The sequence below is a fragment of the Engystomops pustulosus genome, chromosome 7 (assembly GCF_040894005.1).
Source record: "Engystomops pustulosus chromosome 7, aEngPut4.maternal, whole genome shotgun sequence".
NCBI lineage: Eukaryota > Metazoa > Chordata > Amphibia > Anura > Leptodactylidae > Engystomops > Engystomops pustulosus.
Window position 1 is genome coordinate 136,844,939 of NC_092417.1, and position 24,696 is coordinate 136,869,634.

The 24,696-nt window shown below is 54.1% G+C and overlaps 26 non-coding genes across 26 annotated transcripts; all 26 read right to left on the reverse strand.

Moving 5' to 3' along the window:
* Positions 1-534: 534 nt before the first annotated feature.
* Positions 535-606, reverse strand: TRNAD-GUC (transfer RNA aspartic acid (anticodon GUC)). Its single transcript has one exon. It is a non-coding gene; the product is annotated as a tRNA-Asp (tRNA).
* Positions 607-1,241: 635 nt separating this feature from the next.
* On the reverse strand, positions 1,242-1,313 carry TRNAD-GUC (transfer RNA aspartic acid (anticodon GUC)). Its single transcript has one exon. It is a non-coding gene; the product is annotated as a tRNA-Asp (tRNA).
* Positions 1,314-1,948: 635 nt separating this feature from the next.
* Positions 1,949-2,020, reverse strand: TRNAD-GUC (transfer RNA aspartic acid (anticodon GUC)). The gene has a single exon. It is a non-coding gene; the product is annotated as a tRNA-Asp (tRNA).
* Positions 2,021-3,362: 1,342 nt separating this feature from the next.
* Positions 3,363-3,434, reverse strand: TRNAD-GUC (transfer RNA aspartic acid (anticodon GUC)). Its single transcript has one exon. It is a non-coding gene; the product is annotated as a tRNA-Asp (tRNA).
* Positions 3,435-4,069: 635 nt separating this feature from the next.
* Positions 4,070-4,141, reverse strand: TRNAD-GUC (transfer RNA aspartic acid (anticodon GUC)). Its single transcript has one exon. It is a non-coding gene; the product is annotated as a tRNA-Asp (tRNA).
* Positions 4,142-4,776: 635 nt separating this feature from the next.
* Positions 4,777-4,848, reverse strand: TRNAD-GUC (transfer RNA aspartic acid (anticodon GUC)). The gene has a single exon. It is a non-coding gene; the product is annotated as a tRNA-Asp (tRNA).
* Positions 4,849-5,483: 635 nt separating this feature from the next.
* TRNAD-GUC (transfer RNA aspartic acid (anticodon GUC)) lies at positions 5,484-5,555 on the reverse strand. The gene has a single exon. It is a non-coding gene; the product is annotated as a tRNA-Asp (tRNA).
* A 4,877-nt stretch (positions 5,556-10,432) lies between these two features.
* TRNAD-GUC (transfer RNA aspartic acid (anticodon GUC)) lies at positions 10,433-10,504 on the reverse strand. The gene has a single exon. It is a non-coding gene; the product is annotated as a tRNA-Asp (tRNA).
* A 1,342-nt stretch (positions 10,505-11,846) lies between these two features.
* Positions 11,847-11,918, reverse strand: TRNAD-GUC (transfer RNA aspartic acid (anticodon GUC)). The gene has a single exon. It is a non-coding gene; the product is annotated as a tRNA-Asp (tRNA).
* A 1,342-nt stretch (positions 11,919-13,260) lies between these two features.
* TRNAD-GUC (transfer RNA aspartic acid (anticodon GUC)) lies at positions 13,261-13,332 on the reverse strand. The gene has a single exon. It is a non-coding gene; the product is annotated as a tRNA-Asp (tRNA).
* A 635-nt stretch (positions 13,333-13,967) lies between these two features.
* TRNAD-GUC (transfer RNA aspartic acid (anticodon GUC)) lies at positions 13,968-14,039 on the reverse strand. The gene has a single exon. It is a non-coding gene; the product is annotated as a tRNA-Asp (tRNA).
* Positions 14,040-14,674: 635 nt separating this feature from the next.
* On the reverse strand, positions 14,675-14,746 carry TRNAD-GUC (transfer RNA aspartic acid (anticodon GUC)). The gene has a single exon. It is a non-coding gene; the product is annotated as a tRNA-Asp (tRNA).
* A 635-nt stretch (positions 14,747-15,381) lies between these two features.
* Positions 15,382-15,453, reverse strand: TRNAD-GUC (transfer RNA aspartic acid (anticodon GUC)). Its single transcript has one exon. It is a non-coding gene; the product is annotated as a tRNA-Asp (tRNA).
* Positions 15,454-16,088: 635 nt separating this feature from the next.
* TRNAD-GUC (transfer RNA aspartic acid (anticodon GUC)) lies at positions 16,089-16,160 on the reverse strand. The gene has a single exon. It is a non-coding gene; the product is annotated as a tRNA-Asp (tRNA).
* A 635-nt stretch (positions 16,161-16,795) lies between these two features.
* On the reverse strand, positions 16,796-16,867 carry TRNAD-GUC (transfer RNA aspartic acid (anticodon GUC)). Its single transcript has one exon. It is a non-coding gene; the product is annotated as a tRNA-Asp (tRNA).
* Positions 16,868-17,502: 635 nt separating this feature from the next.
* TRNAD-GUC (transfer RNA aspartic acid (anticodon GUC)) lies at positions 17,503-17,574 on the reverse strand. Its single transcript has one exon. It is a non-coding gene; the product is annotated as a tRNA-Asp (tRNA).
* Positions 17,575-18,209: 635 nt separating this feature from the next.
* On the reverse strand, positions 18,210-18,281 carry TRNAD-GUC (transfer RNA aspartic acid (anticodon GUC)). The gene has a single exon. It is a non-coding gene; the product is annotated as a tRNA-Asp (tRNA).
* Positions 18,282-18,916: 635 nt separating this feature from the next.
* Positions 18,917-18,988, reverse strand: TRNAD-GUC (transfer RNA aspartic acid (anticodon GUC)). The gene has a single exon. It is a non-coding gene; the product is annotated as a tRNA-Asp (tRNA).
* A 635-nt stretch (positions 18,989-19,623) lies between these two features.
* On the reverse strand, positions 19,624-19,695 carry TRNAD-GUC (transfer RNA aspartic acid (anticodon GUC)). The gene has a single exon. It is a non-coding gene; the product is annotated as a tRNA-Asp (tRNA).
* A 636-nt stretch (positions 19,696-20,331) lies between these two features.
* Positions 20,332-20,403, reverse strand: TRNAD-GUC (transfer RNA aspartic acid (anticodon GUC)). Its single transcript has one exon. It is a non-coding gene; the product is annotated as a tRNA-Asp (tRNA).
* Positions 20,404-21,038: 635 nt separating this feature from the next.
* Positions 21,039-21,110, reverse strand: TRNAD-GUC (transfer RNA aspartic acid (anticodon GUC)). Its single transcript has one exon. It is a non-coding gene; the product is annotated as a tRNA-Asp (tRNA).
* Positions 21,111-21,745: 635 nt separating this feature from the next.
* On the reverse strand, positions 21,746-21,817 carry TRNAD-GUC (transfer RNA aspartic acid (anticodon GUC)). Its single transcript has one exon. It is a non-coding gene; the product is annotated as a tRNA-Asp (tRNA).
* A 635-nt stretch (positions 21,818-22,452) lies between these two features.
* TRNAD-GUC (transfer RNA aspartic acid (anticodon GUC)) lies at positions 22,453-22,524 on the reverse strand. The gene has a single exon. It is a non-coding gene; the product is annotated as a tRNA-Asp (tRNA).
* Positions 22,525-23,159: 635 nt separating this feature from the next.
* TRNAD-GUC (transfer RNA aspartic acid (anticodon GUC)) lies at positions 23,160-23,231 on the reverse strand. Its single transcript has one exon. It is a non-coding gene; the product is annotated as a tRNA-Asp (tRNA).
* A 635-nt stretch (positions 23,232-23,866) lies between these two features.
* TRNAD-GUC (transfer RNA aspartic acid (anticodon GUC)) lies at positions 23,867-23,938 on the reverse strand. Its single transcript has one exon. It is a non-coding gene; the product is annotated as a tRNA-Asp (tRNA).
* A 635-nt stretch (positions 23,939-24,573) lies between these two features.
* On the reverse strand, positions 24,574-24,645 carry TRNAD-GUC (transfer RNA aspartic acid (anticodon GUC)). The gene has a single exon. It is a non-coding gene; the product is annotated as a tRNA-Asp (tRNA).
* Between the last annotated feature and the right edge of the window lie 51 nt (positions 24,646-24,696).

Consider the following 24,696-nt stretch of genomic DNA (forward strand, 5'->3'; position numbering starts at 1 on the left):
TGAAAGCAAACAAACGGCGGCAGTTGATGGAAATGGCATTCAGCTGAATGAATGACTGACATCCTCCGACAAAGACGGGACCTCTTGGAAAGTATGACGGAAAGATCGGGCAGTCTCCGGGCAGATGCCATTGCTCTTGGGATCTCTAGGGGTTCGGCCGGTTGTGCACCTCCTCAGATCTTCTGCCACCCTGAAAACAGCTCCTAAAGAGGATATCTGGAGTCCTCTTATTAGCCAAGTGGTCTGAAGAAAATCTCAAGTCTGACCATTTCAGCACACTGTTTCTTTTGCGCCGAAGGAAAAGTGGCGGTGCCGAGTCATTCCTAGGGATGAGGCGGTGCTTTTATAGGTGAAACCAACCTGCTACTGTCGGCGCTACGTGAACGAGGAGCTGGCGAGCGGCCAAGCTTCTCGGTATCAAACGGAAAGCTCGACTTCCTGAGGTGGGACCATGTCCAAGAAGGAACTGTGAGGACAGTCTTGGGAAAGAGCTCCGCACGAAAGCAAGACTCGGGCGAGAAAAAATGCAAAGCTCTCCCCGTCGGGGAATCGAACCCCGGTCTCCCGCGTGACAGGCGGGGATACTCACCACTATACTAACGAGGAACAAGCTGCTGGCAGGGGCCTGTCGCGCTGCCGCCAAAGTCGAGCTGCTTGCGACCCCCCAGCAAGGCCTCTTTCCATGCACCTCTGAAATCAAAGGGGGTTGAAAGCAAACAAACGGCGGCAGTTGATGGAAATGGCATTCAGCTGAATGAATGACTGACATCCTCCGACAAAGACGGGACCTCTTGGAAAGTATGACGGAAAGATCGGGCAGTCTCCGGGCAGATGCCATTGCTCTTGGGATCTCTAGGGGTTCGGCCGGTTGTGCACCTCCTCAGATCTTCTGCCACCCTGAAAACAGCTCCTAAAGAGGATATCTGGAGTCCTCTTATTAGCCAAGTGGTCTGAAGAAAATCTCAAGTCTGACCATTTCAGCACACTGTTTCTTTTGCGCCGAAGGAAAAGTGGCGGTGCCGAGTCATTCCTAGGGATGAGGCGGTGCTTTTATAGGTGAAACCAACCTGCTACTGTCGGCGCTACGTGAACGAGGAGCTGGCGAGCGGCCAAGCTTCTCGGTATCAAACGGAAAGCTCGACTTCCTGAGGTGGGACCATGTCCAAGAAGGAACTGTGAGGACAGTCTTGGGAAAGAGCTCCGCACGAAAGCAAGACTCGGGCGAGAAAAAATGCAAAGCTCTCCCCGTCGGGGAATCGAACCCCGGTCTCCCGCGTGACAGGCGGGGATACTCACCACTATACTAACGAGGAACAAGCTGCTGGCAGGGGCCTGTCGCGCTGCGGCCAAAGTCGAGCTGCTTGCGACCCCCCAGCAAGGCCTCTTTCCATGCACCTCTGAAATCAAAGGGGGTTGAAAGCAAACAAACGGCGGCAGTTGATGGAAATGGCATTCAGCTGAATGAATGACTGACATCCTCCGACAAAGACAGGACCTCTTGGAAAGTATGACGGAAAGATCGGGCAGTCTCCGGGCAGATGCCATTGCTCTTGGGATCTCTAGGGGTTCGGCCGGTTGTGCACCTCCTCAGATCTTCTGCCACCCTGAAAACAGCTCCTAAAGAGGATATCTGGAGTCCTCTTATTAGCCAAGTGGTCTGAAGAAAATCTCAAGTCTGACCATTTCAGCACACTGTTTCTTTTGCGCCGAAGGAAAAGTGGCGGTGCCGAGTCATTCCTAGGGATGAGGCGGTGCTTTTATAGGTGAAACCAACCTGCTACTGTCGGCGCTACGTGAACGAGGAGCTGGCGAGCGGCCAAGCTTCTCGGTATCAAACGGAAAGCTCGACTTCCTGAGGTGGGACCATGTCCAAGAAGGAACTGTGAGGACAGTCTTGGGAAAGAGCTCCGCACGAAAGCAAGACTCGGGCGAGAAAAAATGCAAAGCTCTCCCCGTCGGGGAATCGAACCCCGGTCTCCCGCGTGACAGGCGGGGATACTCACCACTATACTAACGAGGAACAAGCTGCTGGCAGGGGCCTGTCGCGCTGCGGCCAAAGTCGAGCTGCTTGCGACCCCCCAGCAAGGCCTCTTTCCATGCACCTCTGAAATCAAAGGGGGTTGAAAGCAAACAAACGGCGGCAGTTGATGGAAATGGCATTCAGCTGAATGAATGACTGACATCCTCCGACAAAGACGGGACCTCTTGGAAAGTATGACGGAAAGATCGGGCAGTCTCCGGGCAGATGCCATTGCTCTTGGGATCTCTAGGGGTTCGGCCGGTTGTGCACCTCCTCAGATCTTCTGCCACCCTGAAAACAGCTCCTAAAGAGGATATCTGGAGTCCTCTTATTAGCCAAGTGGTCTGAAGAAAATCTCAAGTCTGACCATTTCAGCACACTGTTTCTTTTGCGCCGAAGGAAAAGTGGCGGTGCCGAGTCATTCCTAGGGATGAGGCGGTGCTTTTATAGGTGAAACCAACCTGCTACTGTCGGCGCTACGTGAACGAGGAGCTGGCGAGCGGCCAAGCTTCTCGGTATCAAACGGAAAGCTCGACTTCCTGAGGTGGGACCATGTCCAAGAAGGAACTGTGAGGACAGTCTTGGGAAAGAGCTCCGCACGAAAGCAAGACTCGGGCGAGAAAAAATGCAAAGCTCTCCCCGTCGGGGAATCGAACCCCGGTCTCCCGCGTGACAGGTGGGGATACTCACCACTATACTAACGAGGAACAAGCTGCTGGCAGGGGCCTGTCGCGCTGCAGCCAAAGTCGAGCTGCTTGCGACCCCCCCGGAAAGCCTTTTTCCATGCACCTCTGAAATCAAAGGGGGTTGAAAGCAAACAAACGGCGGCAGTTGATGGAAATGGCATTCAGCTGAATGAATGACTGACATCCTCCGACAAAGACAGGACCTCTTGGAAAGTATGACGGAAAGATCGGGCAGTCTCCGGGCAGATGCCATTGCTCTTGGGATCTCTAGGGGTTCGGCCGGTTGTGCACCTCCTCAGATCTTCTGCCACCCTGAAAACAGCTCCTAAAGAGGATATCTGGAGTCCTCTTATTAGCCAAGTGGTCTGAAGAAAATCTCAAGTCTGACCATTTCAGCACACTGTTTCTTTTGCGCCGAAGGAAAAGTGGCGGTGCCGAGTCATTCCTAGGGATGAGGCGGTGCTTTTATAGGTGAAACCAACCTGCTACTGTCGGCGCTACGTGAACGAGGAGCTGGCGAGCGGCCAAGCTTCTCGGTATCAAACGGAAAGCTCGACTTCCTGAGGTGGGACCATGTCCAAGAAGGAACTGTGAGGACAGTCTTGGGAAAGAGCTCCGCACGAAAGCAAGACTCGGGCGAGAAAAAATGCAAAGCTCTCCCCGTCGGGGAATCGAACCCCGGTCTCCCGCGTGACAGGCGGGGATACTCACCACTATACTAACGAGGAACAAGCTGCTAGCAGGGGCCTGTCGCGCTGCAGCCAAAGTCGAGCTGCTTGCGACCCCCCCGGAAAGCCTTTTTCCATGCACCTCTGAAATCAAAGGGGGTTGAAAGCAAACAAACGGCGGCAGTTGATGGAAATGGCATTCAGCTGAATGAATGACTGACATCCTCCGACAAAGACGGGACCTCTTGGAAAGTATGACGGAAAGATCGGGCAGTCTCCGGGCAGATGCCATTGCTCTTGGGATCTCTAGGGGTTCGGCCGGTTGTGCACCTCCTCAGATCTTCTGCCACCCTGAAAACAGCTCCTAAAGAGGATATCTGGAGTCCTCTTATTAGCCAAGTGGTCTGAAGAAAATCTCAAGTCTGACCATTTCAGCACACTGTTTCTTTTGCGCCGAAGGAAAAGTGGCGGAGCCGAGTCATTCCTAGGGATGAGGCGGTGCTTTTATAGGTGAAACCAACCTGCTACTGTCGGCGCTACGTGAACGAGGAGCTGGCGAGCGGCCAAGCTTCTCGGTATCAAACGGAAAGCTCGACTTCCTGAGGTGGGACCATGTCCAAGAAGGAACTGTGAGGACAGTCTTGGGAAAGAGCTCCACATGAAAGCAAGACTCGGGCGAGAAAAAATGCAAAGCTCTCCCCGTCGGGGAATCGAACCCCGGTCTCCCGCGTGACAGGCGGGGATACTCACCACTATACTAACGAGGAACAAGCTGCTGGCAGGGGCCTGTCGCGCTGCAGCCAAAGTCGAGCTGCTTGCGACCCCCCCGGAAAGCCTCTTTCCATGCACCTCTGAAATCAAAGGGGGTTGAAAGCAAACAAACGGCGGCAGTTGATGGAAATGGCATTCAGCTGAATGAATGACTGACATCCTCCGACAAAGACGGGACCTCTTGGAAAGTATGACGGAAAGATCGGGCAGTCTCCGGGCAGATGCCATTGCTCTTGGGATCTCTAGGGGTTCGGCCGGTTGTGCACCTCCTCAGATCTTCTGCCACCCTGAAAACAGCTCCTAAAGAGGATATCTGGAGTCCTCTTATTAGCCAAGTGGTCTGAAGAAAATCTCAAGTCTGACCATTTCAGCACACTGTTTCTTTTGCGCCGAAGGAAAAGTGGCGGTGCCGAGTCATTCCTAGGGATGAGGCGGTGCTTTTATAGGTGAAACCAACCTGCTACTGTCGGCGCTACGTGAACGAGGAGCTGGCGAGCGGCCAAGCTTCTCGGTATCAAACGGAAAGCTCGACTTCCTGAGGTGGGACCATGTCCAAGAAGGAACTGTGAGGACAGTCTTGGGAAAGAGCTCCGCACGAAAGCAAGACTCGGGCGAGAAAAAATGCAAAGCTCTCCCCGTCGGGGAATCGAACCCCGGTCTCCCGCGTGACAGGCGGGGATACTCACCACTATACTAACGAGGAACAAGCTGCTGGCAGGGGCCTGTCGCGCTGCGGCCAAAGTCGAGCTGCTTGCGACCCCCCAGCAAGGCCTCTTTCCATGCACCTCTGAAATCAAAGGGGGTTGAAAGCAAACAAACGGCGGCAGTTGATGGAAATGGCATTCAGCTGAATGAATGACTGACATCCTCCGACAAAGACGGGACCTCTTGGAAAGTATGACGGAAAGATCGGGCAGTCTCCGGGCAGATGCCATTGCTCTTGGGATCTCTAGGGGTTCGGCCGGTTGTGCACCTCCTCAGATCTTCTGCCACCCTGAAAACAGCTCCTAAAGAGGATATCTGGAGTCCTCTTATTAGCCAAGTGGTCTGAAGAAAATCTCAAGTCTGACCATTTCAGCACACTCTTTCTTTTGCGCCGAAGGAAAAGTGGCGGTGCCGAGTCATTCCTAGGGATGAGGCGGTGCTTTTATAGGTGAAACAAACCTGCTACTGTCGGCGCTACGTGAACGAGGAGCTGGCGAGCGGCCAAGCTTCTCGGTATCAAACGGAAAGCTCGACTTCCTGAGGTGGGACCATGTCCAAGAAGGAACTGTGAGGACAGTCTTGGGAAAGAGCTCCGCACGAAAGCAAGACTCGGGCGAGAAAAAATGCAAAGCTCTCCCCGTCGGGGAATCGAACCCCGGTCTCCCGCGTGACAGGCGGGGATACTCACCACTATACTAACGAGGAACAAGCTGCTGGCAGGGGCCTGTCGCGCTGCGGCCAAAGTCGAGCTGCTTGCGACCCCCCAGCAAGGCCTCTTTCCATGCACCTCTGAAATCAAAGGGGGTTGAAAGCAAACAAACGGCGGCAGTTGATGGAAATGGCATTCAGCTGAATGAATGACTGACATCCTCCGACAAAGACGGGACCTCTTGGAAAGTATGACGGAAAGATCGGGCAGTCTCCGGGCAGATGCCATTGCTCTTGGGATCTCTAGGGGTTCGGCCGGTTGTGCACCTCCTCAGATCTTCTGCCACCCTGAAAACAGCTCCTAAAGAGGATATCTGGAGTCCTCTTATTAGCCAAGTGGTCTGAAGAAAATCTCAAGTCTGACCATTTCAGCACACTGTTTCTTTTGCGCCGAAGGAAAAGTGGCGGTGCCGAGTCATTCCTAGGGATGAGGCGGTGCTTTTATAGGTGAAACCAACCTGCTACTGTCGGCGCTACGTGAACGAGGAGCTGGCGAGCGGCCAAGCTTCTCGGTATCAAACGGAAAGCTCGACTTCCTGAGGTGGGACCATGTCCAAGAAGGAACTGTGAGGACAGTCTTGGGAAAGAGCTCCGCACAAAAGCAAGACTCGGGCGAGAAAAAATGCAAAGCTCTCCCTGTCGGGGAATCGAACCCCGGTCTCCCGCGTGACAGGCGGGGATACTCACCACTATACTAACGAGGAACAAGCTGCTGGCAGGGGCCTGTCGCGCTGCTGCCAAAGTCGAGCTGCTTGCGACCCCCCAGCAAGGCCTCTTTCCATGCACCTCTGAAATCAAAGGGGGTTGAAAGCAAACAAACGGCGGCAGTTGATGGAAATGGCATTCAGCTGAATGAATGACTGACATCCTCCGACAAAGACGGGACCTCTTGGAAAGTATGACGGAAAGATCGGGCAGTCTCCGGGCAGATGCCATTGCTCTTGGGATCTCTAGGTGTTCGGCCGGTTGTGCACCTCCTCAGATCTTCTGCCACCCTGAAAACAGCTCCTAAAGAGGATATCTGGAGTCCTCTTATTAGCCAAGTGGTCTGAAGAAAATCTCAAGTCTGACCATTTCAGCACACTGTTTCTTTTGCGCCGAAGGAAAAGTTGCAATGCCGAGTCATTCCTAGGGATGAGGCGGTGCTTTTATAGGTGAAACCAACCTGCTACTGTCGGCGCTACGTGAACGAGGAGCTGGCGAGCGGCCAAGCTTCTCGGTATCAAACGGAAAGCTCGACTTCCTGAGGTGGGACCATGTCCAAGAAGGAACTGTGAGGACAGTCTTGGGAAAGAGCTCCGCACGAAAGCAAGACTCGGGCGAGAAAAAATGCAAAGCTCTCCCCGTCGGGGAATCGAACCCTGGTCTCCCGCGTGACAGGCGGGGATACTCACCACTATACTAACGAGGAACAAGCTGCTGGCAGGGGCCTGTCGCGCTGCTGCCAAAGTCGAGCTGTTTGCGACCCCCCAGCAAGGCCTCTTTCCATGCACCTCTGAAATCAAAGGGGGTTGAAAGCAAACAAACGGCGGCAGTTGATGGAAATGGCATTCAGCTGAATGAATGACTGACATCCTCCGACAAAGACGGGACCTCTTGGAAAGTATGACGGAAAGATCGGGCAGTCTCCGGGCAGATGCCATTGCTCTTGGGATCTCTAGGGGTTCGGCCGGTTGTGCACCTCCTCAGATCTTCTGCCACCCTGAAAACAGCTCCTAAAGAGGATATCTGGAGTCCTCTTATTAGCCAAGTGGTCTGAAGAAAATCTCAAGTCTGACCATTTCAGCACACTGTTTCTTTTGCGCCGAAGGAAAAGTGGCGGTGCCGAGTCATTCCTAGGGATGAGGCGGTGCTTTTATAGGTGAAACCAACCTGCTACTGTCGGCGCTACGTGAACGAGGAGCTGGCGAGCTGCCAAGCTTCTCGGTATCAAACGGAAAGCTCGACTTCCTGAGGTGGGACCATGTCCAAGAAGGAACTGTGAGGACAGTCTTGGGAAAGAGCTCCGCACGAAAGCAAGACTCGGGCGAGAAAAAATGCAAAGCTCTCCCCATCGGGGAATCGAACCCCGGTCTCCCGCGTGACAGGCGGGGATACTCACCACTATACTAATGAGGAACAAGCTGCTGGCAGGGGCCTGTCGCGCTGCGGCCAAAGTCGAGCTGCTTGCGACCCCCCAGCAAGGCCTCTTTCCATGCACCTCTGAAATCAAAGGGGGTTGAAAGCAAACAAACGGCGGCAGTTGATGGAAATGGCATTCAGCTGAATGAATGACTGACATCCTCCGACAAAGACGGGACCTCTTGGAAAGTATGACGGAAAGATCGGGCAGTCTCCGGGCAGATGCCATTGCTCTTGGGATCTCTAGGGGTTCGGCCGGTTTTGCACCTCCTCAGATCTTCTGCCACCCTGAAAACAGCTCCTAAAGAGGATATCTGGAGTCCTCTTATTAGCCAAGTGGTCTGAAGAAAATCTCAAGTCTGACCATTTCAGCACACTGTTTCTTTTGCGCCGAAGGAAAAGTGGCGGTGCCGAGTCATTCCTAGGGATGAGGCGGTGCTTTTATAGGTGAAACCAACCTGCTACTGTCGGCGCTACGTGAACGAGGAGCTGGCGAGCGGCCAAGCTTCTCGGTATCAAACGGAAAGCTCGACTTCCTGAGGTGGGACCATGTCCAAGAAGGAACTGTGAGGACAGTCTTGGGAAAGAGCTCCGCACGAAAGCAAGACTCGGGCGAGAAAAAATGCAAAGCTCTCCCCGTCGGGGAATCGAGCCCCGGTCTTCCGCGTGACAGGCGGGGATACTCACCACTATACTAACGAGGAACAAGCTGCTGGCAGGGGCCTGTCGCGCTGCTGCCAAAGTCGAGCTGCTTGCGACCCCCCAGCAAGGCCTCTTTCCATGCACCTCTGAAATCAAAGGGGGTTGAAAGCAAACAAACGGCGGCAGTTGATGGAAATGGCATTCAGCTGAATGAATGACTGACATCCTCCGACAAAGACGGGACCTCTTGGAAAGTATGACGGAAAGATCGGGCAGTCTCCGGGCAGATGCCATTGCTCTTGGGATCTCTAGGGGTTCGGCCGGTTGTGCACCTCCTCAGATCTTCTGCCACCCTGAAAACAGCTCCTAAAGAGGATATCTGGAGTCCTCTTATTAGCCAAGTGGTCTGAAGAAAATCTCAAGTCTGACCATTTCAGCACACTGTTTCTTTTGCGCCGAAGGAAAAGTGGCGGTGCCGAGTCATTCCTAGGGATGAGGCGGTGCTTTTATAGGTGAAACCAACCTGCTACTGTCGGCGCTACGTGAACGAGGAGCTGGCGAGCTGCCAAGCTTCTCGGTATCAAACGGAAAGCTCGACTTCCTGAGGTGGGACCATGTCCAAGAAGGAACTGTGAGGACAGTCTTGGGAAAGAGCTCCGCACGAAAGCAAGACTCGGGCGAGAAAAAATGCAAAGCTCTCCCCATCGGGGAATCGAACCCCGGTCTCCCGCGTGACAGGCGGGGATACTCACCACTATACTAACGAGGAACAAGCTGCTGGCAGGGGCCTGTCGCGCTGCGGCCAAAGTCGAGCTGCTTGCGACCCCCCAGCAAGGCCTCTTTCCATGCACCTCTGAAATCAAAGGGGGTTGAAAGCAAACAAACGGCGGCAGTTGATGGAAATGGCATTCAGCTGAATGAATGACTGACATCCTCCGACAAAGACGGGACCTCATGGAAAGTATGACGGAAAGATCGGGCAGTCTCCGGGCAGATGCCATTGCTCTTGGGATCTCTAGGGGTTCGGCCGGTTGTGCACCTCCTCAGATCTTCTGCCACCCTGAAAACAGCTCCTAAAGAGGATATCTGGAGTCCTCTTATTAGCCAAGTGGTCTGAAGAAAATCTCAAGTCTGACCATTTCAGCACACTGTTTCTTTTGCGCCGAAGGAAAAGTGGCGGTGCCGAGTCATTCCTAGGGATGAGGCGGTGCTTTTATAGGTGAAACCAACCTGCTACTGTCGGCGCTACGTGAACGAGGAGCTGGCGAGCGGCCAAGCTTCTCGGTATCAAACGGAAAGCTCGACTTCCTGAGGTGGGACCATGTCCAAGAAGGAACTGTGAGGACAGTCTTGGGAAAGAGCTCCGCACGAAAGCAAGACTCGGGCGAGAAAAAATGCAAAGCTCTACCCGTCGGGGAATCAAGCCCCGGTCTTCCGCGTGACAGGCGGGGATACTCACCACTATACTAACGAGGAACAAGCTGCTGGCAGGGGCCTGTCGCGCTGCTGCCAAAGTCGAGCTGCTTGCGACCCCCCAGCAAGGCCTCTTTCCATGCACCTCTGAAATCAAAGGGGGTTGAAAGCAAACAAACGGCGGCAGTTGATGGAAATGGCATTCAGCTGAATGAATGACTGACATCCTCCGACAAAGACGGGACCTCTTGGAAAGTATGACGGAAAGATCGGGCAGTCTCCGGGCAGATGCCATTGCTCTTGGGATCTCTAGGGGTTCGGCCGGTTGTGCACCTCCTCAGATCTTCTGCCACCCTGAAAACAGCTCCTAAAGAGGATATCTGGAGTCCTCTTATTAGCCAAGTGGTCTGAAGAAAATCTCAAGTCTGACCATTTCAGCACACTGTTTCTTTTGCGCCGAAGGAAAAGTGGCGGTGCCGAGTCATTCCTAGGGATGAGGCGGTGCTTTTATAGGTGAAACCAACCTGCTACTGTCGGCGCTACGTGAACGAGGAGCTGGCGAGCGGCCAAGCTTCTCGGTATCAAACGGAAAGCTCGACTTCCTGAGGTGGGACCATGTCCAAGAAGGAACTGTGAGGACAGTCTTGGGAAAGAGCTCCGCACGAAAGCAAGACTCGGGCGAGAAAAAATGCAAAGCTCTCCCCGTCGGGGAATCGAACCCCGGTCTCCCGCGTGACAGGCGGGGATACTCACCACTATACTAACGAGGAACAAGCTGCTGGCAGGGGCCTGTCGTGCTGCAGCCAAAGTCGAGCTGCTTGCGACCCCCCAGCAAGGCCTCTTTCCATGCACCTCTGAAATCAAAGGGGGTTGAAAGCAAACAAACGGCGGCAGTTGATGGAAATGGCATTCAGCTGAATGAATGACTGACATCCTCCGACAAAGACGGGACCTCTTGGAAAGTATGACGGAAAGATCGGGCAGTCTCCGGGCAGATGCCATTGCTCTTGGGATCTCTAGGGGTTCGGCCAGTTGTGCACCTCCTCAGATCTTCTGCCACCCTGAAAACAGCTCCTAAAGAGGATATCTGGAGTCCTCTTATTAGCCAAATGGTCTGAAGAAAATCTCAAGTCTGACCATTTCAGCACACTGTTTCTTTTGCGCCGAAGGAAAAGTGGCGGTGCCGAGTCATTCCTAGGGATGAGGCGGTGCTTTTATAGGTGAAACCAACCTGCTACTGTCGGCGCTACGTGAACGAGGAGCTGGCGAGCGGCCAAGCTTCTCGGTATCAAACGGAAAGCTCGACTTCCTGAGGTGGGACCATGTCCAAGAAGGAACTGTGAGGACAGTCTTGGGAAAGAGCTCCGCACGAAAGCAAGACTCGGGCGAGAAAAAATGCAAAGCTCTCCCCGTCGGGGAATCGAACCCCGGTCTCCCGCGTGACAGGTGGGGATACTCACCACTATACTAACGAGGAACAAGCTGCTGGCAGGGGCCTGTCGCGCTGCTGCCAAAGTCGAGCTGCTTGCGACCCCCCAGCAAGGCCTCTTTCCATGCACCTCTGAAATCAAAGGGGGTTGAAAGCAAACAAACGGCGGCAGTTGATGGAAATGGCATTCAGCTGAATGAATGACTGACATCCTCCGACAAAGACGGGACCTCTTGGAAAGTATGACGGAAAGATCGGGCAGTCTCCGGGCAGATGCCATTGCTCTTGGGATCTCTAGGGGTTCGGCCGGTTGTGCACCTCCTCAGATCTTCTGCCACCCTGAAAACAGCTCCTAAAGAGGATATCTGGAGTCCTCTTATTAGCCAAGTGGTCTGAAGAAAATCTCAAGTCTGACCATTTCAGCACACTGTTACTTTTGCGCCGAAGGAAAAGTGGCGGTGCCGAGTCATTCCTAGGGATGAGGCGGTGCTTTTATAGGTGAAACCAACCTGCTACTGTCGGCGCTACATGAACGAGGAGCTGGCGAGCGGCCAAGCTTCTCGGTATCAAACGGAAAGCTCGACTTCCTGAGGTGGGACCATGTCCAAGAAGGAACTGTGAGGACAGTCTTGGGAAAGAGCTCCGCACGAAAGCAAGACTCGGGCGAGAAAAAATGCAAAGCTCTCCCCGTCGGGGAATCGAACCCCGGTCTCCCGCGTGACAGGCGGGGATACTCACCACTATACTAACGAGGAACAAGCTGCTGGCAGGGGCCTGTCGCGCTGCAGCCAAAGTCGAGCTGCTTGCGACCCCCCAGCAAGGCCTCTTTCCATGCACCTCTGAAATCAAAGGGGGTTGAAAGCAAACAAACGGCGGCAGTTGATGGAAATGGCATTCAGCTGAATGAATGACTGACATCCTCCGACAAAGACGGGACCTCTTGGAAAGTATGACGGAAAGATCGGGCAGTCTCCGGGCAGATGCCATTGCTCTTGGGATCTCTAGGGGTTCGGCCGGTTGTGCACCTCCTCAGATCTTCTGCCACCCTGAAAACAGCTCCTAAAGAGGATATCTGGAGTCCTCTTATTAGCCAAATGGTCTGAAGAAAATCTCAAGTCTGACCATTTCAGCACACTGTTTCTTTTGCGCCGAAGGAAAAGTGGCGGTGCCGAGTCATTCCTAGGGATGAGGCGGTGCTTTTATAGGTGAAACCAACCTGCTACTGTCGGCGCTACGTGAACGAGGAGCTGGCGAGCGGCCAAGCTTCTCGGTATCAAACGGAAAGCTCGACTTCCTGAGGTGGGACCATGTCCAAGAAGGAACTGTGAGGACAGTCTTGGGAAAGAGCTCCGCACGAAAGCAAGACTCGGGCGAGAAAAAATGCAAAGCTCTCCCCGTCGGGGAATCGAACCCCGGTCTCCCGCGTGACAGGTGGGGATACTCACCACTATACTAACGAGGAACAAGCTGCTGGCAGGGGCCTGTCGCGCTGCAGCCAAAGTCGAGCTGCTTGCGACCCCCCAGCAAGGCCTCTTTCCATGCACCTCTGAAATCAAAGGGGGTTGAAAGCAAACAAACGGCGGCAGTTGATGGAAATGGCATTCAGCTGAATGAATGACTGACATCCTCCGACAAAGACGGGACCTCTTGGAAAGTATGACGGAAAGATCGGGCAGTCTCCGGGCAGATGCCATTGCTCTTGGGATCTCTAGGGGTTCGGCCGGTTGTGCACCTCCTCAGATCTTCTGCCACCCTGAAAACAGCTCCTAAAGAGGATATCTGGAGTCCTCTTATTAGCCAAGTGGTCTGAAGAAAATCTCAAGTCTGACCATTTCAGCACACTGTTTCTTTTGCGCCGAAGGAAAAGTGGCGGTGCCGAGTCATTCCTAGGGATGAGGCGGTGCTTTTATAGGTGAAACCAACCTGCTACTGTCGGCGCTACATGAACGAGGAGCTGGCGAGCGGCCAAGCTTCTCGGTATCAAACGGAAAGCTCGACTTCCTGAGGTGGGACCATGTCCAAGAAGGAACTGTGAGGACAGTCTTGGGAAAGAGCTCCGCACGAAAGCAAGACTCGGGCGAGAAAAAATGCAAAGCTCTCCCCGTCGGGGAATCGAACCCCGGTCTCCCGCGTGACAGGCGGGGATACTCACCACTATACTAACGAGGAACAAGCTGCTGGCAGGGGCCTGTCGCGCTGCGGCCAAAGTCGAGCTGCTTGCGACCCCCCAGCAAGGCCTCTTTCCATGCACCTCTGAAATCAAAGGGGGTTGAAAGCAAACAAACGGCGGCAGTTGATGGAAATGGCATTCAGCTGAATGAATGACTGACATCCTCCGACAAAGACGGGACCTCTTGGAAAGTATGACGGAAAGATCGGGCAGTCTCCGGGCAGATGCCATTGCTCTTGGGATCTCTAGGGGTTCGGCCGGTTGTGCACCTCCTCAGATCTTCTGCCACCCTGAAAACAGCTCCTAAAGAGGATATCTGGAGTCCTCTTATTAGCCAAGTGGTCTGAAGAAAATCTCAAGTCTGACCATTTCAGCACACTGTTTCTTTTGCGCCGAAGGAAAAGTGGCGGTGCCGAGTCATTCCTAGGGATGAGGCGGTGCTTTTATAGGTGAAACCAACCTGCTACTGTCGGCGCTACGTGAACGAGGAGCTGGCGAGCGGCCAAGCTTCTCGGTATCAAACGGAAAGCTCGACTTCCTGAGGTGGGACCATGTCCAAGAAGGAACTGTGAGGACAGTCTTGGGAAAGAGCTCCGCACGAAAGCAAGACTCGGGCGAGAAAAAATGCAAAGCTCTCCCCGTCGGGGAATCGAACCCCGGTCTCCCGCGTGACAGGCGGGGATACTCACCACTATACTAACGAGGAACAAGCTGCTGGCAGGGGCCTGTCGCGCTGCGGCCAAAGTCGAGCTGCTTGCGACCCCCCAGCAAGGCCTCTTTCCATGCACCTCTGAAATCAAAGGGGGTTGAAAGCAAACAAACGGCGGCAGTTGATGGAAATGGCATTCAGCTGAATGAATGACTGACATCCTCCGACAAAGACGGGACCTCTTGGAAAGTATGACGGAAAGATCGGGCAGTCTCCGGGCAGATGCCATTGCTCTTGGGATCTCTAGGGGTTCGGCCGGTTGTGCACCTCCTCAGATCTTCTGCCACCCTGAAAACAGCTCCTAAAGAGGATATCTGGAGTCCTCTTATTAGCCAAGTGGTCTGAAGAAAATCTCAAGTCTGACCATTTCAGCACACTGTTTCTTTTGCGCCGAAGGAAAAGTGGCGGTGCCGAGTCATTCCTAGGGATGAGGCGGTGCTTTTATAGGTGAAACCAACCTGCTACTGTCGGCGCTACGTGAACGAGGAGCTGGTGAGCGGCCAAGCTTCTCGGTATCAAACGGAAAGCTCGACTTCCTGAGGTGGGACCATGTCCAAGAAGGAACTGTGAGGACAGTCTTGGGAAAGAGCTCCGCACGAAAGCAAGACTCGGGCGAGAAAAAATGCAAAGCTCTCCCCGTCGGGGAATCGAACCCCGGTCTCCCGCGTGACAGGCGGGGATACTCACCACTATACTAACGAGGAACAAGCTGCTGGCAGGGGCCTGTCGCGCTGCGGCCAAAGTCGAGCTGCTTGCGACCCCCCAGCAAGGCCTCTTTCCATGCACCTCTGAAATCAAAGGGGGTTGAAAGCAAACAAACGGCGGCAGTTGATGGAAATGGCATTCAGCTGAATGAATGACTGACATCCTCCGACAAAGACGGGACCTCTTGGAAAGTATGACGGAAAGATCGGGCAGTCTCCGGGCAGATGCCATTGCTCTTGGGATCTCTAGGGGTTCGGCCGGTTGTGCACCTCCTCAGATCTTCTGCCACCCTGAAAACAGCTCCTAAAGAGGATATCTGGAGTCCTCTTATTAGCCAAGTGGTCTGAAGAAAATCTCAAGTCTGACCATTTCAGCACACTGTTTCTTTTGCGCCGAAGGAAAAGTGGCGGTGCCGAGTCATTCCTAGGGATGAGGCGGTGCTTTTATAGGTGAAACCAACCTGCTACTGTCGGCGCTACGTGAACGAGGAGCTGGCGAGCGGCCAAGCTTCTCGGTATCAAACGGAAAGCTCGACTTCCTGAGGTGGGACCATGTCCAAGAAGGAACTGTGAGGACAGTCTTGGGAAAGAGCTCCGCACGAAAGCAAGACTCGGGCGAGAAAAAATGCAAAGCTCTCCCCGTCGGGGAATCGAACCCCGGTCTCCCGCGTGACAGGCGGGGATACTCACCACTATACTAACGAGGAACAAGCTGCTGGCAGGGGCCTGTCGCGCTGCGGCCAAAGTCGAGCTGCTTGCGACCCCCCAGCAAGGCCTCTTTCCATGCACCTCTGAAATCAAAGGGGGTTGAAAGCAAACAAACGGCGGCAGTTGATGGAAATGGCATTCAGCTGAATGAATGACTGACATCCTCCGACAAAGACGGGACCTCTTGGAAAGTATGACGGAAAGATCGGGCAGTCTCCGGGCAGATGCCATTGCTCTTGGGATCTCTAGGGGTTCGGCCGGTTGTGCACCTCCTCAGATCTTCTGCCACCCTGAAAACAGCTCCTAAAGAGGATATCTGGAGTCCTCTTATTAGCCAAGTGGTCTGAAGAAAATCTCAAGTCTGACCATTTCAGCACACTGTTTCTTTTGCGCCGAAGGAAAAGTGGCGGTGCCGAGTCATTCCTAGGGATGAGGCGGTGCTTTTATAGGTGAAACCAACCTGCTACTGTCGGCGCTACGTGAACGAGGAGCTGGCGAGCGGCCAAGCTTCTCGGTATCAAACGGAAAGCTCGACTTCCTGAGGTGGGACCATGTCCAAGAAGGAACTGTGAGGACAGTCTTGGGAAAGAGCTCCGCACGAAAGCAAGACTCGGGCGAGAAATAATGCAAAGCTCTCCCCGTCGGGGAATCGAACCCCGGTCTCCCGCGTGACAGGCGGGGATACTCACCACTATACTAACGAGGAACAAGCTGCTGGCAGGGGCCTGTCGCGCTGCGGCCAAAGTCGAGCTGCTTGCGACCCCCCAGCAAGGCCTCTTTCCATGCACCTCTGAAATCAAAGGGGGTTGAAAGCAAACAAACGGCGGCAGTTGATGGAAATGGCATTCAGCTGAATGAATGACTGACATCCTCCGACAAAGACGGGACCTCTTGGAAAGTATGACGGAAAGATCGGGCAGTCTCCGGGCAGATGCCATTGCTCTTGGGATCTCTAGGGGTTCGGCCGGTTGTGCACCTCCTCAGATCTTCTGCCACCCTGAAAACAGCTCCTAAAGAGGATATCTGGAGTCCTCTTATTAGCCAAGTGGTCTGAAGAAAATCTCAAGTCTGACCATTTCAGCACACTGTTTCTTTTGCGCCGAAGGAAAAGTGGCGGTGCCGAGTCATTCCTAGGGATGAGGCGGTGCTTTTATAGGTGAAACCAACCTGCTACTGTCGGCGCTACGTGAACGAGGAGCTGGTGAGCGGCCAAGCTTCTCGGTATCAAACGGAAAGCTCGACTTCCTGAGGTGGGACCATGTCCAAGAAGGAACTGTGAGGACAGTCTTGGGAAAGAGCTCCGCACGAAAGCAAGACTCGGGCGAGAAAAAATGCAAAGCTCTCCCCGTCGGGGAATCGAACCCCGGTCTCCCGCGTGACAGGCGGGGATACTCACCACTATACTAACGAGGAACAAGCTGCTGGCAGGGGCCTGTCGCGCTGCGGCCAAAGTCGAGCTGCTTGCGACCCCCCAGCAAGGCCTCTTTCCATGCACCTCTGAAATCAAAGGGGGTTGAAAGCAAACAAACGGCGGCAGTTGATGGAAATGGCATTCAGCTGAATGAATGACTGACATCCTCCGACAAAGACGGGACCTCTTGGAAAGTATGACGGAAAGATCGGGCAGTCTCCGGGCAGATGCCATTGCTCTTGGGATCTCTAGGGGTTCGGCCGGTTGTGCACCTCCTCAGATCTTCTGCCACCCTGAAAACAGCTCCTAAAGAGGATATCTGGAGTCCTCTTATTAGCCAAGTGGTCTGAAGAAAATCTCAAGTCTGACCATTTCAGCACACTGTTTCTTTTGCGCCGAAGGAAAAGTGGCGGTGCCGAGTCATTCCTAGGGATGAGGCGGTGCTTTTATAGGTGAAACCAACCTGCTACTGTCGGCGCTACGTGAACGAGGAGCTGGTGAGCGGCCAAGCTTCTCGGTATCAAACGGAAAGCTCGACTTCCTGAGGTGGGACCATGTCCAAGAAGGAACTGTGAGGACAGTCTTGGGAAAGAGCTCCGCACGAAAGCAAGACTCGGGCGAGAAAAAATGCAAAGCTCTCCCCGTCGGGGAATCGAACCCCGGTCTCCCGCGTGACAGGCGGGGATACTCACCACTATACTAACGAGGAACAAGCTGCTGGCAGGGGCCTGTCGCGCTGCGGCCAAAGTCGAGCTGCTTGCGACCCCCCAGCAAGGCCTCTTTCCATGCACCTCTGAAATCAAAGGGGGTTGAAAGCAAACAAACGGCGGCAGTTGATGGAAATGGCATTCAGCTGAATGAATGACTGACATCCTCCGACAAAGACGGGACCTCTTGGAAAGTATGACGGAAAGATCGGGCAGTCTCCGGGCAGATGCCATTGCTCTTGGGATCTCTAGGGGTTCGGCCGGTTGTGCACCTCCTCAGATCTTCTGCCACCCTGAAAACAGCTCCTAAAGAGGATATCTGGAGTCCTCTTATTAGCCAAGTGGTCTGAAGAAAATCTCAAGTCTGACCATTTCAGCACACTGTTTCTTTTGCGCCGAAGGAAAAGTGGCGGTGCCGAGTCATTCCTAGGGATGAGGCGGTGCTTTTATAGGTGAAACCAACCTGCTACTGTCGGCGCTACGTGAACGAGGAGCTGGCGAGCGGCCAAGCTTCTCGGTATCAAACGGAAAGCTCGACTTCCTGAGGTGGGACCATGTCCAAGAAGGAACTGTGAGGACAGTCTTGGGAAAGAGCTCCGCACGAAAGCAAGACTCGGGCGAGAAAAAATGCAAAGCTCTCCCCGTCGGGGAATCGAACCCCGGTCTCCCGCGTGACAGGCGGGGATACTCACCACTATACTAACGAGGAACAAGCTGCTGGCAGGGGCCTGTCGCGCTGCGGCCAAAGTCGAGCTGCTTGCGACCCCCCAGCAAGGCCTCTTTCCATGCACCTCTGAAATCAAAGGGGGTTGAAAGCAAACAAACGGCGGCAGTTGATGGAAATGGCATTCAGCTGAATGAATGACTGACATCCTCCGACAAAGACGGGACCTCTTGGAAAGTATGACGGAAAGATCGGGCAGTCTCCGGGCAGATGCCATTGCTCTTGGGATCTCTAGGGGTTCGGCCGGTTGTGCACCTCCTCAGATCTTCTGCCACCCTGAAAACAGCTCCTAAAGAGGATATCTGGAGTCCTCTTATTAGCCAAGTGGTCTGAAGAAAATCTCAAGTCTGACCATTTCAGCACACTGTTTCTTTTGCGCCAAAGGAAAAGTGGCGGTGCCGAGTCATTCCTAGGGATGAGGCGGTGCTTTTATAGGTGAAACCAACCTGCTACTGTCGGCGCTACGTGAACGAGGAGCTGGCGAGCGGCCAAGCTTCTCGGTATCAAACGGAAAGCTCGACTTCCTGAGGTGGGACCATGTCCAAGAAGGAACTGAGAGGACAGTCTTGGGAAAGAGCTCCGCACGAAAGCAAGACTCGGGCGAGAAAAAATGCAAAGCTCTCCCCGTCGGGGAATCGAACCCCGGTCTCCCGCGTGACAGGCGGGGATACTCACCACTATACTAACGAGGAACAAGCTGCTGGCAGGGGCCTGTCGCGCTGCGGCCAAAGTCGAGCTGCTTGCGACCCCCCAGCAAGGCCTCTTTCCATGCACCTCTGAAATCAAAGGGGGTTGAAAGCAAACAAACGGCGGCAGTTGATGGAAATGGCATTCAGCTGAATGAATGACTGACATCCTCCGACAAAGACGGGACCTCTTGGAAAGTATGACGGAAAGATCGGGCAGTCTCCGGGCAGATGCCATTGCTCTTGGGATCTCTAGGGGTTCGGCCGGTTGTGCACCTCCTCAGATCTTCTGCCACCCTGAAAACAGCTCCTAAAGAGGATATCTGGAGTCCTCTTATTAGCCAAGTGGTCTGAAGAAAATCTCAAGTCTGACCATTTCAGCACACTGTTTCTTTTGCGCCGAAGGAAAAGTGGCGGTGCCGAGTCATTCCTAGGGATGAGGCGGTGCTTTTATAGGTGAAACCAACCTGCTACTGTCGGCGCTACGTGAACGAGGAGCTGGCGAGCGGCCAAGCTTCTCGGTATCAAACGGAAAGCTCGACTTCCTGAGGTGGGACCATGTCCAAGAAGGAACTGTGAGGACAGTCTTGGGAAAGAGCTCCGCACGAAAGCAAGACTCGGGCGAGAAAAAATGCAAAGCTCTCCCCGTCGGGGAATCGAACCCCGGTCTCCCGCGTGACAGGCGGGGATACTCACCACTATACTAACGAGGAACAAGCTGCTGGCAGGGGCCTGTCGCGCTGCGGCCAAAGTCGAGCTGCTTGCGACCCCCCAGCAAGGCCTCTTTCCATGCACCTCTGAAATCAAAGGGGGTTGAAAGCAAACAAACGGCGGCAGTTGATGGAAATGGCATTCAGCTGAATGAATGACTGACATCCTCCGACAAAGACGGGACCTCTTGGAAAGTATGACGGAAAGATCGGGCAGTCTCCGGGCAGATGCCATTGCTCTTGGGATCTCTAGGGGTTCGGCCGGTTGTGCACCTCCTCAGATCTTCTGCCACCCTGAAAACAGCTCCTAAAGAGGATATCTGGAGTCCTCTTATTAGCCAAGTGGTCTGAAGAAAATCTCAAGTCTGACCATTTCAGCACACTGTTTCTTTTGCGCCGAAGGAAAAGTGGCGGTGCCGAGTCATTCCTAGGGATGAGGCGGTGCTTTTATAGGTGAAACCAACCTGCTACTGTCGGCGCTACGTGAACGAGGAGCTGGCGAGCGGCCAAGCTTCTCGGTATCAAACGGAAAGCTCGACTTCCTGAGGTGGGACCATGTCCAAGAAGGAACTGTGAGGACAGTCTTGGGAAAGAGCTCCGCACGAAAGCAAGACTCGGGCGAGAAAAAAATGCAAAGCTCTCCCCGTCGGGGAATCGAACCCCGGTCTCCCGCGTGACAGGCGGGGATACTCACCACTATACTAACGAGGAACAAGCTGCTGGCAGGGGCCTGTCGCGCTGCGGCCAAAGTCGAGCTGCTTGCGACCCCCCAGCAAGGCCTCTTTCCATGCACCTCTGAAATCAAAGGGGGTTGAAAGCAAACAAACGGCGGCAGTTGATGGAAATGGCATTCAGCTGAATGAATGACTGACATCCTCCGACAAAGACGGGACCTCTTGGAAAGTATGACGGAAAGATCGGGCAGTCTCCGGGCAGATGCCATTGCTCTTGGGATCTCTAGGGGTTCGGCCGGTTGTGCACCTCCTCAGATCTTCTGCCACCCTGAAAACAGCTCCTAAAGAGGATATCTGGAGTCCTCTTATTAGCCAAGTGGTCTGAAGAAAATCTCAAGTCTGACCATTTCAGCACACTGTTTCTTTTGCGCCGAAGGAAAAGTGGCGGTGCCGAGTCATTCCTAGGGATGAGGCGGTGCTTTTATAGGTGAAACCAACCTGCTACTGTCGGCGCTACGTGAACGAGGAGCTGGCGAGCGGCCAAGCTTCTCGGTATCAAACGGAAAGCTCGACTTCCTGAGGTGGGACCATGTCCAAGAAGGAACTGTGAGGACAGTCTTGGGAAAGAGCTCCGCTCGAAAGCAAGACTCGGGCGAGAAAAAATGCAAAGCTCTCCCCGTCGGGGAATCGAACCCCGGTCTCCCGCGTGACAGGCGGGGATACTCACCACTATACTAACGAGGAACAAGCTGCTGGCAGGGGCCTGTCGCGCTGCGGCCAAAGTCGAGCTGCTTGCGACCCCCCAGCAAGGCCTCTTTCCATGCACCTCTGAAATCAAAGGGGGTTGAAAGCAAACAAACGGCGGCAGTTGATGGAAATGGCATTCAGCTGAATGAATGACTGACATCCTCCGACAAAGACGGGACCTCTTGGAAAGTATGACGGAAAGATCGGGCAGTCTCCGGGCAGATGCCATTGCTCTTGGGATCTCTAGGGGTTCGGCCGGTTGTGCACCTCCTCAGATCTTCTGCCACCCTGAAAACAGCTCCTAAAGAGGATATCTGGAGTCCTCTTATTAGCCAAGTGGTCTGAAGAAAATCTCAAGTCTGACCATTTCAGCACACTGTTTCTTTTGCACCGAAGGAAAAGTGGCGGTGCCGAGTCATTCCTAGGGATGAGGCGGTGCTTTTATAGGTGAAACCAACCTGCTACTGTCGGCGCTACGTGAACGAGGAGCTGGCGAGCGGCCAAGCTTCTCGGTATCAAACGGAAAGCTCGACTTCCTGAGGTGGGACCATGTCCAAGAAGGAACTGTGAGGACAGTCTTGGGAAAGAGCTCCGCACGAAAGCAAGACTCGGGCGAGAAAAAATGCAAAGCTCTCCCCGTCGGGGAATCGAACCCCGGTCTCCCGCGTGACAGGCGGGGATACTCACCACTATACTAACGAGGAACAAGCTGCTGGCAGTGGCCTGTCGCGCTGCGGCCAAAGTCGAGCTGCTTGCGACCCCCCAGCAAGGCCTCTTTCCATGCACCTCTGAAATCAAAGGGGGTTGAAAGCAAACAAACGGCGGCAGTTGATGGAAATGGCATTCAGCTGAATGAATGACTGACATCCTCCGACAAAGACGGGACCTCTTGGAAAGTATGACGGAAAGATCGGGCAGTCTCCGGGCAGATGCCATTGCTCTTGGGATCTCTAGGGGTTCGGCCGGTTGTGCACCTCCTCAGATCTTCTGCCACCCTGAAAACAGCTCCTAAAGAGGATATCTGGAGTCCTCTTATTAGCCAAGTGGTCTGAAGAAAATCTCAAGTCTGACCATTTCAGCACACTGTTTCTTTTGCGCCGAAGGAAAAGTGGCGGTGCCGAGTCATTCCTAGGGATGAGGCGGTGCTTTTATAGGTGAAACCAACCTGCTACTGTCGGCGCTACGTGAACGAGGAGCTGGCGAGCGGCCAAGCTTCTCGGTATCAAACGGAAAGCTCGACTTCCTGAGGTGGGACCATGTCCAAGAAGGAACTGTGAGGACAGTCTTGGGAAAGAGCTCCGCACGAAAGCAAGACTCGGGCGAGAAAAAATGCAAAGCTCTCCCCGTCGGGGAATCGAACCCCGGTCTCCCGCGTGACAGGCGGGGATACTCACCACTATACTAACGAGGAACAAGCTGCTGGCAGGGGCCTGTCGCGCTGCGGCCAAAGTCGAGCTGCTTGCGACCCCCCAGCAAGGCCTCTTTCCATGCACCTCTGAAATCAAAGGGGGTTGAAAGCAAACAAACGGCGGCAGTTGATGGAAATGGCATTCAGCTGAATGAATGACTGACATCCTCCGACAAAGACGGGACCTCTTGGAAAGTATGACGGAAAGATCGGGCAGTCTCCGGGCAGATGCCATTGCTCTTGGGATCTCTAGGGGTTCGGCCGGTTGTGCACCTCCTCAGATCTTCTGCCACCCTGAAAACAGCTCCTAAAGAGGATATCTGGAGTCCTCTTATTAGCCAAGTGGTCTGAAGAAAATCTCAAGTCTGACCATTTCAGCACACTGTTTCTTTTGCGCCGAAGGAAAAGTGGCGGTGCCGAGTCATTCCTAGGGATGAGGCGGTGCTTTTATAGGTGAAACCAACCTGCTACTGTCGGCGCTACGTGAACGAGGAGCTGGTGAGCGGCCAAGCTTCTCGGTATCAAACGGAAAGCTCGACTTCCTGAGGTGGGACCATGTCCAAGAAGGAACTGTGAGGACAGTCTTGGGAAAGAGCTCCGCACGAAAGCAAGACTCGGGCGAGAAAAAATGCAAAGCTCTCCCCGTCGGGGAATCGAACCCCGGTCTCCCGCGTGACAGGCGGGGATACTCACCACTATACTAACGAGGAACAAGCTGCTGGCAGGGGCCTGTCGCGCTGCGGCCAAAGTCGAGCTGCTTGCGACCCCCCAGCAAGGCCTCTTTCCATGCACCTCTGAAATCAAAGGGGGTTGAAAGCAAACAAACGGCGGCAGTTGATGGAAATGGCATTCAGCTGAATGAATGACTGACATCCTCCGACAAAGACGGGACCTCTTGGAAAGTATGACGGAAAGATCGGGCAGTCTCCGGGCAGATGCCATTGCTCTTGGGATCTCTAGGGGTTCGGCCGGTTGTGCACCTCCTCAGATCTTCTGCCACCCTGAAAACAGCTCCTAAAGAGGATATCTGGAGTCCTCTTATTAGCCAAGTGGTCTGAAGAAAATCTCAAGTCTGACCATTTCAGCACACTGTTTCTTTTGCGCCGAAGGAAAAGTGGCGGTGCCGAGTCATTCCTAGGGATGAGGCGGTGCTTTTATAGGTGAAACCAACCTGCTACTGTCGGCGCTACGTGAACGAGGAGCTGGCGAGCGGCCAAGCTTCTCGGTATCAAACGGAAAGCTCGACTTCCTGAGGTGGGACCATGTCCAAGAAGGAACTGTGAGGACAGTCTTGGGAAAGAGCTCCGCACGAAAGCAAGACTCGGGCGAGAAAAAATGCAAAGCTCTCCCCGTCGGGGAATCGAACCCCGGTCTCCCGCGTGACAGGCGGGGATACTCACCACTATACTAACGAGGAACAAGCTGCTGGCAGGGGCCTGTCGCGCTGCGGCCAAAGTCGAGCTGCTTGCGACCCCCCAGCAAGGCCTCTTTCCATGCACCTCTGAAATCAAAGGGGGTTGAAAGCAAACAAACGGCGGCAGTTGATGGAAATGGCATTCAGCTGAATGAATGACTGACATCCTCCGACAAAGACGGGACCTCTTGGAAAGTATGACGGAAAGATCGGGCAGTCTCCGGGCAGATGCCATTGCTCTTGGGATCTCTAGGGGTTCGGCCGGTTGTGCACCTCCTCAGATCTTCTGCCACCCTGAAAACAGCTCCTAAAGAGGATATCTGGAGTCCTCTTATTAGCCAAGTGGTCTGAAGAAAATCTCAAGTCTGACCATTTCAGCACACTGTTTCTTTTGCGCCGAAGGAAAAGTGGCGGTGCCGAGTCATTCCTAGGGATGAGGCGGTGCTTTTATAGGTGAAACCAACCTGCTACTGTCGGCGCTACGTGAACGAGGAGCTGGCGAGCGGCCAAGCTTCTCGGTATCAAACGGAAAGCTCGACTTCCTGAGGTGGGACCATGTCCAAGAAGGAACTGTGAGGACAGTCTTGGGAAAGAGCTCCGCACGAAAGCAAGACTCGGGCGAGAAATAATGCAAAGCTCTCCCCGTCGGGGAATCGAACCCCGGTCTCCCGCGTGACAGGCGGGGATACTCACCACTATACTAACGAGGAACAAGCTGCTGGCAGGGGCCTGTCGCGCTGCGGCCAAAGTCGAGCTGCTTG